The 10,221-nt window shown below is 41.6% G+C and overlaps 1 long non-coding RNA gene across 1 annotated transcript; it reads right to left on the reverse strand.

Moving 5' to 3' along the window:
* Positions 1-6,021: 6,021 nt before the first annotated feature.
* On the reverse strand, positions 6,022-8,623 carry LOC140014488 (uncharacterized). The gene is made up of 2 exons (XR_011821247.1): positions 8,471-8,623; positions 6,022-6,260 (listed from the first exon to the last, which is right to left on the reverse strand). It is a non-coding gene; the product is annotated as an uncharacterized lncRNA (long non-coding RNA).
* Between the last annotated feature and the right edge of the window lie 1,598 nt (positions 8,624-10,221).

Genomic DNA, 10,221 nt, shown 5'->3' on the forward strand with positions numbered 1-10,221 from the left:
TAACAGTACAAGGTAGGATACAGGGGGTCTCAGGAGCCATTCTTCACGCCTGATCAAAATTTACCGTAGTCGACACTCCGTCAACTCTCACTACTTACGATCCATGTAGATCTTTTTCTTTTTCACAACTCCGACACCAATCATACCCCTGTCCCGGGCCCGTGCACCAAATAAGAAAGCGGTAATACTCGAGTATACCCTTCGGATAAACTAGTCGAGGGATTCACCCAACGACGTCACGAAATAAGAAAGCAGTAATACTCGAGTATACCCTTTAGATAAACTAGTCGAGAGATTCACCCAACGACGTCACAGACTAGTCGAGGGATTTACCCAACGACGTCACAAACTAGTCGAGGGATTTGCCCAACGACGTCACAACACTTGAGATATTCACGAAAATATTTCACACAAGTCACCACTCGAACGGCTAGTGTGATAAAGTACATACTGCTCACTTCGATGGATCAAAAACCACTTTGCAATTATCATATATCGAGTCAAGTAAGCACTGTAACCAAATAGTCATAAAACAAGTAGGGACTGTGACGACCCCACTTCTCCCAAGGGCGAACCCAAGGGTATCGGCGGGCCGCCTGCCTAGCTCGCGCCAGGACTCAAAACTTAAAACAACGAAAGCTAGCAAAATCCAAAAGAGTACTATACATATATATGCAATCCCAAAAGAGTTATAAGTACATTCCTGCTAAGGAAAACAAACGGAATGGGGTAAGCTAAAAGCTTAGTAAGTAAACAGGGGCAAAAGCGTAAATTTCACGTAGCAACATTTACACAGTAAGAGTAAAGCAAAAGCAGAAAAGTAACATCACATAATAAGGATACGGGTGGCTCCAAAGCCAATTCATTTGCCATGCTTGATCTCCTGTCGACACTCCGTCGACCATAAATAAGGTCCGTAGAACTTCACTTGTACACCCACCGACACCTTATCACCCTCACTGGCCAGTCACCTCACAAACTTGCCCAGGCGAACGAAATCACAAACTTGAGCTTTGATCATAAGCTCGGGTCACAAACTTGGTGACCTCAAACCAAGTTGGACTGACTTCGACCAAGCCCTAACCGGCTCGAATAGTCCATCTAGGTATTGAGTTCAACCGCAAACTCACAAAATTCACAAAAGTATGCAAAAGTCACCCCGAGCCACAAGCTCAAGGGTTTTTGTTCCAAAATTTCTCACATACATATGTCATGTACAAATTGGTGCGTAAATCAGGGTCTAGATCGAGTGCGATAAAGTACACCCTCGCCTAGGTACCCTTTTTACACACAACGAAACACATAAACAACTAACACATAAGAGCGGCCTGAATACTTACTCAAAATACCAAAAGTAGTATAAAGGCGGAATTCACTTTGTGTGTTGGCTAGTAGTTGGCCCCACCGGCACCGCCTAGCTCACCACTGTCTGAAATCGAAGATTATGTCACAATATATCACAAACGGCAACTAACGTACTTGAAATAAGCCAAACGGCAAAATTGGCACGCGCAAGTGCGGAAACGGCAAAACGGCCGCACACGTCCGCGCAGAACGGCAAACGGAAATGGCCAAATCGGCCATCTCAAACCGTTTTGGTCAAAATTAGGCTAGGAGTGTCGGATCAAGGCGGGTGAGACACCGTTTCGAAGCTAAGAGGAAGATATACAACTTTCATTTAGACATCTCAACCCAGATCTCAATGGGTATAGGTGAAAATTGCGTGAAACAGTTCCAGCTGTTTCATTGCGAGTTACCAAACAGGCCCTGTTTGCAAGGCCGTAACTCACGGCTCAGAAATCGAAATTAAGAAATTCCAAAGGCATTAGAAAGCTGAGACATAAGGCTAAAACTTTCATGTTTTGGCCAAGACCTGAATCTATTCAGAACAAAACAAAATTCGAGTGCCAAAGTACCCGTCAGAACTGTCCAAATACAAGGCAGTTCTGACGAGCGATATTGTTTTGATCATAACCGGAGCTACGGAACTCGGTTTTCGACGTACTTTATACCGTTTCGAAGCTGAGATCAAGATCTAAACTTCTTATGAAGGAGTTGGCACCCAGATCGAACTCTATAAAAATCGAAAAATCATGGGCAGAAACAAAATCAGAAAACGCGTAGAACCAGAGGGTCAAAACAGGCTTGAGCATTTCGTCGATAACTCAGGCTACGCTAATCCGATTGACCTGAAATTTTGTAGGCATACTCAGGACTCAAGGGGCTACGACTTTCATGTTTTACGAAACTTCTGAATCAGCACGGAACATTAAGAAAAATGGAGCTCAAGTTCAGGTTCTGGGTTGCCCTGTTTACCCATTTTGCCGGTTTCAAATGTCGCAAACATATGGTTCGTTTTCATGGTTCTTATGCAGGTTTTTCAACCACTTTTGTACCAAATAAACACACATACACTAACATCTAAATGGCCTACAAATGGTCCGAAATTCCCCTCCCAAGTCAATACCAAATTTAACAATCATCAACCACAATCCCTAACCAAATTTCATTTGCACCAATGAACTTAATCCAACCTCTCACTAACCAAACTCTATCTCACTAACCATAAGCTAAGCTAAATTAGCCTAATGGAGTTTAGGGTTTCTTAACCCAAATCAGCTTTTTGCAAGTAACCAACCAAATCAAGTGAGGCAATTCATCAAACATAACCACTACAAGTCCATTTCTCAACTAAACAAGTAAGGAAAGCATTACATTAAAAAGCCCTAATTCTCTTTCTCTTGACCGAAATTTCCAGCAGCATAAATCACCAAAAATTAACCAAAGTACTCCATAAAAACAAGTGATAGGCATAAGAGGTACCACAATCAAGCACAACTAAGGTCCTATGCCAAAATAACCACTAGTTCATCAAACAATAATCAACTTAAGTCTTCAACTAGACTTTCTTACCTTTGATTCAAGCTTGGTAGATGATCACCCACAACAATCAAGTGCTCAAGTTGTTCCTCCAAGATCCAAACTCAAGATTGAAGAGCAAAAATGATGCACCAAAGCAAGCTTTCCTTTTCTTTTTTCTTTCTCTTCTCACGGCTCTCACTCTCTCTTATTCTCTTAGTTTTTGTTTTGTTTTATTTCTCTTGTCTCTCTTATAGTTGTAAGACAACATATTAGTCAAAGCTTTGGAAGATATTTCTTATGGCTAGCCAATCACATAAATGCTTTATTTGTTGTTTTCACCCTTGCACTTCAACTTTCTCTTTCTTATAAAATTTCCCTCAAACATTTGATAACCTTTCAATTTACTCCATAAGTCATAACTTATTCTAATCTAAAACATATAATCACGCTTAATTATTTCACTAATCACTTTCTCATCTTAATCACTTACACTTAAGCATACTTTATCCCACATAAAAGTAGTTAAACAATAACCTTTTTGTCAAGGGCAAAATTAGGTTTAAACCCACTTAAAACTTCTAATAAATCATAACATTAGGGATTTTGCTCACTTAGGGTTTCTAACCTTCTTAAACTTAATTAATCTATACCAAATGGATTAAATCCTATTCTTACCCACACTAAGACACACATTAACCTTACTAACTTTAATCACCACTCGAACTTGTAACCAATACATAACTAGGGTTTAAATCTTAAGGGTTTTCGAAATACTCCCGAAACCAAACGTTACCGCCCAACTAATGAATATATTAACATAGAACGGACTGGGGCCTCACAATCTCCCCCACTTAGGACAATTTCGTCCTCGAAATTAATTCGTTGGTCAAAGCGTACCTTCAAAATCCACCGAAGGATTCGTCATCTCAGGTTGACCCATCGCATAGACTCTTGCTGGCCCTTTGGGTCGATTTTCCCCTGCAGTTGACGGCTTAGTTGTGGTCCCTTCAGTCGGTGACTTGAGTCCATCCTTCTGTATTTTAGGGCACCGGGCAATCAGGTGTTCGGTGCTTCCACATTTGTAGCATTTCCGGACTGAACTATTTTTCCAACAATTCTCATCGGTGTGGTTGCCCCCACAGAAACCACAGGTTGGCTTAGCGGCCGTGCTTGACCCTCCACGCTGAGCACTCTTCTGAGGCTCTTGCACTATTTGACCTCGCCCAAAGCTATTCGGGGTCCTTGCAGGTCGTGGACCATCCGTACCTTTATTTATCTTGGCAGATGGCTCGTTTCGCGAGCTTTGTCCGACCATGGAATCATTTGAGCTAGGTTGCCTCCTTTTCCGATCGTGGAAGGCTTTAACCTGTCCTCTGGCAGTCTCAATTCGCTGTGCTTTTTCTAGCGCTTGGCTAAACGTATTCAACTGAGCCGCTGCTAACGATTCCTGGATTTCCACATTTAAACCTTGAACGAATCGACGAATTCGTTTCTGCTCCGTTAACACCAGCTCTGGGGCAAAGCGAGAAAGTTTAGTGAACTGAGTTTCGTACTCCGCCACACTCGAGGCCCCTTGACGTAGGCGGATGAAATCATCTTCCCGTTTTTCTTGCACAATGGGTGGTAAATATTTTTCATTAAACTCCCGTGTGAAGTTGATCCAGGTCCAAGGAGTCTGTTCGCGCTCCCACTTGGCTTTGATTACATTCCACCAGGCTCGAGCGGCCCCTTCAAACTGAAAGACCGCAAAGGATATCTGCCGCTCCTCTGAATACCTAAGCGCGGCAAATATGTCTAACATACGGTCTAGCCAACCCTCCGCTAAGTCAGGGTCGGCCCCACCGATAAACTTTGGGGGTGCGAATTTTTGGAATCGCTCCAAGGCACGGTCTTCACCCTCGTGATTGCCTGGATTATGTCCCGGATTATGTCCAGGATTCCCCATACCGCTTCCTTGGCCCTGTTGATTTGTCAATCGCTCTAGTAACTCGGCCATCCGCTGGATGGCTGTAGCGACTTGATCTGGTTCTGGTCCTTGTTCTCTTTCAGGGCTTCGTGCTCGCCCTCTACCTCCTCTGCCTCCACCTCGAGTACCGGAGGCCATTTAAGTGCAAACGTCTATAGATCGTAACATTACATATAAACTTATTATCCGGACTATGAGCAAAAGTACGGACGTAAAGCGTACGAACAAAAGACACACAAAGGATAAATTCAACATGCTACTCAAATATATACATAGATATACAAAATCACACCAAAAGATTTACAGATTACCGACCTCCAGTCGGTACAAAACCCAATGTACACATGAGCACTCCGGCTCCAAGATCTAGTCGGCCAACCAAATAAAGAAAGAAAGTGGTCATGCCAGTTTTAACAAAAGGAATCTACCAGCTAAGCAAAAGACGAAAGCGACCCTAAACGCCTCCCCTAGGGCCCTGGTCCCCAACGGAACCTAAAGTACCAATCTCGCCTATCTGCTCCGGCCCAGTAGCTCGCGGGGGTGCCTCCGCGGCCATATCTAGCAAGACCCCGCAGTCAAACGTGATACTCCGGGCCCTCTCCCTAAGCTGCCTCTTCAAAGAGAAGAGGTGCTGGTGTGTGTCCCGGAGGTCCCGCTCCAGGTCCCTAACGCGTAACGCCTGCCAGCGGCTAAACTGTCTAGCCTCCTCAAGCTGCTCCCTCAGAGTCTCGACCGTCCTGTCGAGGTGATAACGCTCATCATCCAATGCTAAGACTATCTCGTCGGGATAGCCGTAAGTATACCAACACGCGCAGGGTCGGCGCGACACCTGGCCGAAGGGGGAGTACAAAGTGTAAGGCTCTCCCAGCCTCTGTCGATAACGGATAGCCCGCTTACGCAGCGGTCGATCCTCTGGGCCCCTCCTACTCGAACTGCCTGGGTCCATACCTACAAAACATTAAGTCGTCAGTCAACCGGCATTTCAACTTAAAAGATATCATTCAACTTACAAGAATCCAATATGCCTAATGCCTATCGCGTATGTCCCACAATTGCCCAAGTCCTCTAACCTAGGCGCTCTGATACCAACTGTGACGACCCCACTTCTCCCAAGGGCGAACCCAAGGGTATCGGCGGGCCGCCTGCCTAGCTCGCGCCAGGACTCAAAACTTAAAACAACGAAAGCTAGCAAAATCCAAAAGAGTACTATACATATATATGCAATCCCAAAAGAGTTATAAGTACATTCCCCAAAAGTACCTGCTCAAACTATTACATCCTTATAATTACAACCAAAACCAAAAGGTAGACCCTAAGAAGGGTCCTTATACAAACCACCACAATAAAAACAAACATCCTAATTGTTCGCTATTACAAGCAAGTCTAACTATACTATACTAGTGTAAGTGCCCAAACGTACCCGCGTCGGCCCCTGCTAAGGAAAACAAACGGAATGGGGTAAGCTAAAAGCTTAGTAAGTAAACAGGGGCAAAAGCGTAAATTTCACGTAGCAACATTTACACAGTAAGAGTAAAGCAAAAGCAGAAAAGTAACATCACATAATAAGGATACGGGTGGCTCCAAAGCCAATTCATTTGCCATGCTTGATCTCCTGTCGACACTCCGTCGACCATAAATAAGGTCCGTAGAACTTCACTTGTACACCCACCGACACCTTATCACCCTCACTGGCCAGTCACCTCACAAACTTGCCCAGGCGAACGAAATCACAAACTTGAGCTTTGATCATAAGCTCGGGTCACAAACTTGGTGACCTCAAACCAAGTTGGACTGACTTCGACCAAGCCCTAACCGGCTCGAATAGTCCATCTAGGTATTGAGTTCAACCGCAAACTCACAAAATTCACAAAAGTATTCAAAAGTCACCCCGAGCCACAAGCTCAAGGGTTTTTGTTCCAAAATTTCTCACATACATATGTCATGTACAAATTGGTGCGTAAATTAGGGTCTAGATCGAGTGCGATAAAGTACACCCTCGCCTAGGTACCCTTTTTACACACAACGAAACACATAAACAACTAACACATAAGAGCGGCCTGAATACTTACTCAAAATACCAAAAGTAGTATAAAGGCGGAATTCACTTTGTGTGTTGGCTAGTAGTGGGCCCCACCGGCACCGCCTAGCTCACCACTGTCTGAAATCGAAGATTATGTCACAATATATCACAAACGGCAACTAACGTACTTGAAATAAGCCAAACGGCAAAATTGGCACGCGCAAGTGCGGAAACGGCAAAACGGCCGCACACGTCCGCGCAGAACGGCAAACGGAAATGGCCAAATCGGCCATCTCAAACCGTTTTGGTCAAAATTAGGCTAGGAGTGTCGGATCAAGGCGGGTGAGACACCGTTTCGAAGCTAAGAGGAAGATCTACAACTTTCATTTAGACATCTCAACCCAGATCTCAATGGGTATAGGTGAAAATTGCGTGAAACAGTTCCAGCTGTTTCATTGCGAGTTACCAAACAGGCCCTGTTTGCAAGGCCGTAACTCACGGCTCAGAAATCGAAATTAAGAAATTCCAAAGGCATTAGAAAGCTGAGACATAAGGCTAAAACTTTCATGTTTTGGCCAAGACCTGAATCTATTCAGAACAAAACAAAATTCGAGTGCCAAAGTACCCGTCAGAACTGTCCAAATACAAGGCAGTTCTGACGAGCGATATTGTTTTGATCATAACCGGAGCTACGGAACTCGGTTTTCGACGTACTTTATACCGTTTCGAAGCTGAGATCAAGATCTAAACTTCTTATGAAGGAGTTGGCACCCAGATCGAACTCTATAAAAATCGAAAAATCATGGGCAGAAACAAAATCAGAAAACGCGTAGAACCAGAGGGTCAAAACAGGCTTGAGCATTTCGTCGATAACTCAGGCTACGCTAATCCGATTGACCTGAAATTTTGTAGGCATACTCAGGACTCAAGGGGCTACGACTTTCATGTTTTACGAAACTTCTGAATCAGCACGGAACATTAAGAAAAATGGAGCTCAAGTTCAGGTTCTGGGTTGCCCTGTTTACCCATTTTGCCGGTTTCAAATGTCGCAAACATATGGTTCGTTTTCATGGTTCTTATGCAGGTTTTTCAACCACTTTTGTACCAAATAAACACACATACACTAACATCTAAATGGCCTACAAATGGTCCGAAATTCCCCTCCCAAGTCAATACCAAATTTAACAATCATCAACCACAATCCCTAACCAAATTTCATTTGCACCAATGAACTTAATCCAACCTCTCACTAACCAAACTCTATCTCACTAACCATAAGCTAAGCTAAATTAGCCTAATGGAGTTTAGGGTTTCTTAACCCAAATCAGCTTTTTGCAAGTAACCAACCAAATCAAGTGAGGCAATTCATCAAACATAACCACTACAAGTCCATTTCTCAACTAAACAAGTAAGGAAAGCATTACATTAAAAAGCCCTAATTCTCTTTCTCTTGACCGAAATTTCCAGCAGCATAAATCACCAAAAATTAACCAAAGTACTCCATAAAAACAAGTGATAGGCATAAGAGGTACCACAATCAAGCACAACTAAGGTCCTATGCCAAAATAACCACTAGTTCATCAAACAATAATCAACTTAAGTCTTCAACTAGACTTTCTTACCTTTGATTCAAGCTTGGTAGATGATCACCCACAACAATCAAGTGCTCAAGTTGTTCCTCCAAGATCCAAACTCAAGATTGAAGAGCAAAAATGATGCACCAAAGCAAGCTTTCCTTTTCTTTTTTCTTTCTCTTCTCACGGCTCTCACTCTCTCTTATTCTCTTAGTTTTTGTTTTGTTTTATTTCTCTTGTCTCTCTTATAGTTGTAAGACAACATATTAGTCAAAGCTTTGGAAGATATTTCTTATGGCTAGCCAATCACATAAATGCTTTATTTGTTGTTTTCACCCTTGCACTTCAACTTTCTCTTTCTTATAAAATTTCCCTCAAACATTTGATAACCTTTCAATTTACTCCATAAGTCATAACTTATTCTAATCTAAAACATATAATCACGCTTAATTATTTCACTAATCACTTTCTCATCTTAATCACTTACACTTAAGCATACTTTATCCCACATAAAAGTAGTTAAACAATAACCTTTTTGTCAAGGGCAAAATTAGGTTTAAACCCACTTAAAACTTCTAATAAATCATAACATTAGGGATTTTGCTCACTTAGGGTTTCTAACCTTCTTAAACTTAATTAATCTATACCAAATGGATTAAATCCTATTCTTACCCACACTAAGACACACATTAACCTTACTAACTTTAATCACCACTCGAACTTGTAACCAATACATAACTAGGGTTTAAATCTTAAGGGTTTTCGAAATACTCCCGAAACCAAACGTTACCGCCCAACTAATGAATATATTAACATAGAACGGACAAATTAGTTCAAACCAGTTTTCTTGCCGAACAAGTTTTCTATGTCTTTTATTTGAAATTATTCAAATCTAGTGTTCTTCCAAATTTCCTCTAAAACAACTGGTCAAGGATAATTTTTATGAAAAACTTTAAAGTTTGGAAGTTAATGCAATTATTCCCTAAAGGTAATAAAACTAGTTTAAGTAAAGAAAAGCATTAACTAGTCGGCAAGGTTTTAAAAGTCCTGATACTTAAATTTTAATATTAACGTACTATACTATATATATATATACATAACTTGCTATTAAGGCAAAATATTTCCACAAGGCTTGATTTAAGGTATTTGAAATCAAAAGATTAAAATGGACTTCACGATTCCAATTCAGTTGCACGTTGTCCTCCAAGTTGCCAATATGGCTAAAACACAATTCAAATATAAATGTCACTAGGGCTTCATCAATCATTAGCCCTAGGTCTCAATAGATCCAGTTCCAAACCAAATTCAATAAAGAAAGTCCAAGATATCGAGACAATAAAAAATGTAAACCATGGACCTTCCAAGCACATTTCAGTCAACCACTTGAACAAATTTACCAAAAATTAAATTCTTCCAAAAACTACTCAAATGGCCAAGAGCTTCATCAATCATTAGCTCTTGACGACAAACAATCACTCCTTGCAACAAACAACTAGAAATTCAACTCAAACATAGAAGATAAGTCACGGCTAGCTTACACTCAAATAACTCTAGAATTTCAGATTTTTCCTTTCTTGCTTTGTTAGTCAAGAAAAATTCCAGCAAATTCAATTCAAGATGCCCATTAGATCTCCAACTTTTACTCGCTAGGAACACTAAACGTATAGCTTATAATCTGTCCAAACCAAGCTAAAGTAAATAATACACAAATCCATCAAATAAACTCACCAAAAGTCCCAACCAATTCGGCCAGCAACCTTGAACAATATCTAGCAATATAATAGTGTAGCTATAGAGCT

Source organism: Coffea arabica, chromosome 9e (assembly GCF_036785885.1).
Source record: "Coffea arabica cultivar ET-39 chromosome 9e, Coffea Arabica ET-39 HiFi, whole genome shotgun sequence".
In the NCBI taxonomy this organism is placed as follows: domain Eukaryota; kingdom Viridiplantae; phylum Streptophyta; class Magnoliopsida; order Gentianales; family Rubiaceae; genus Coffea; species Coffea arabica.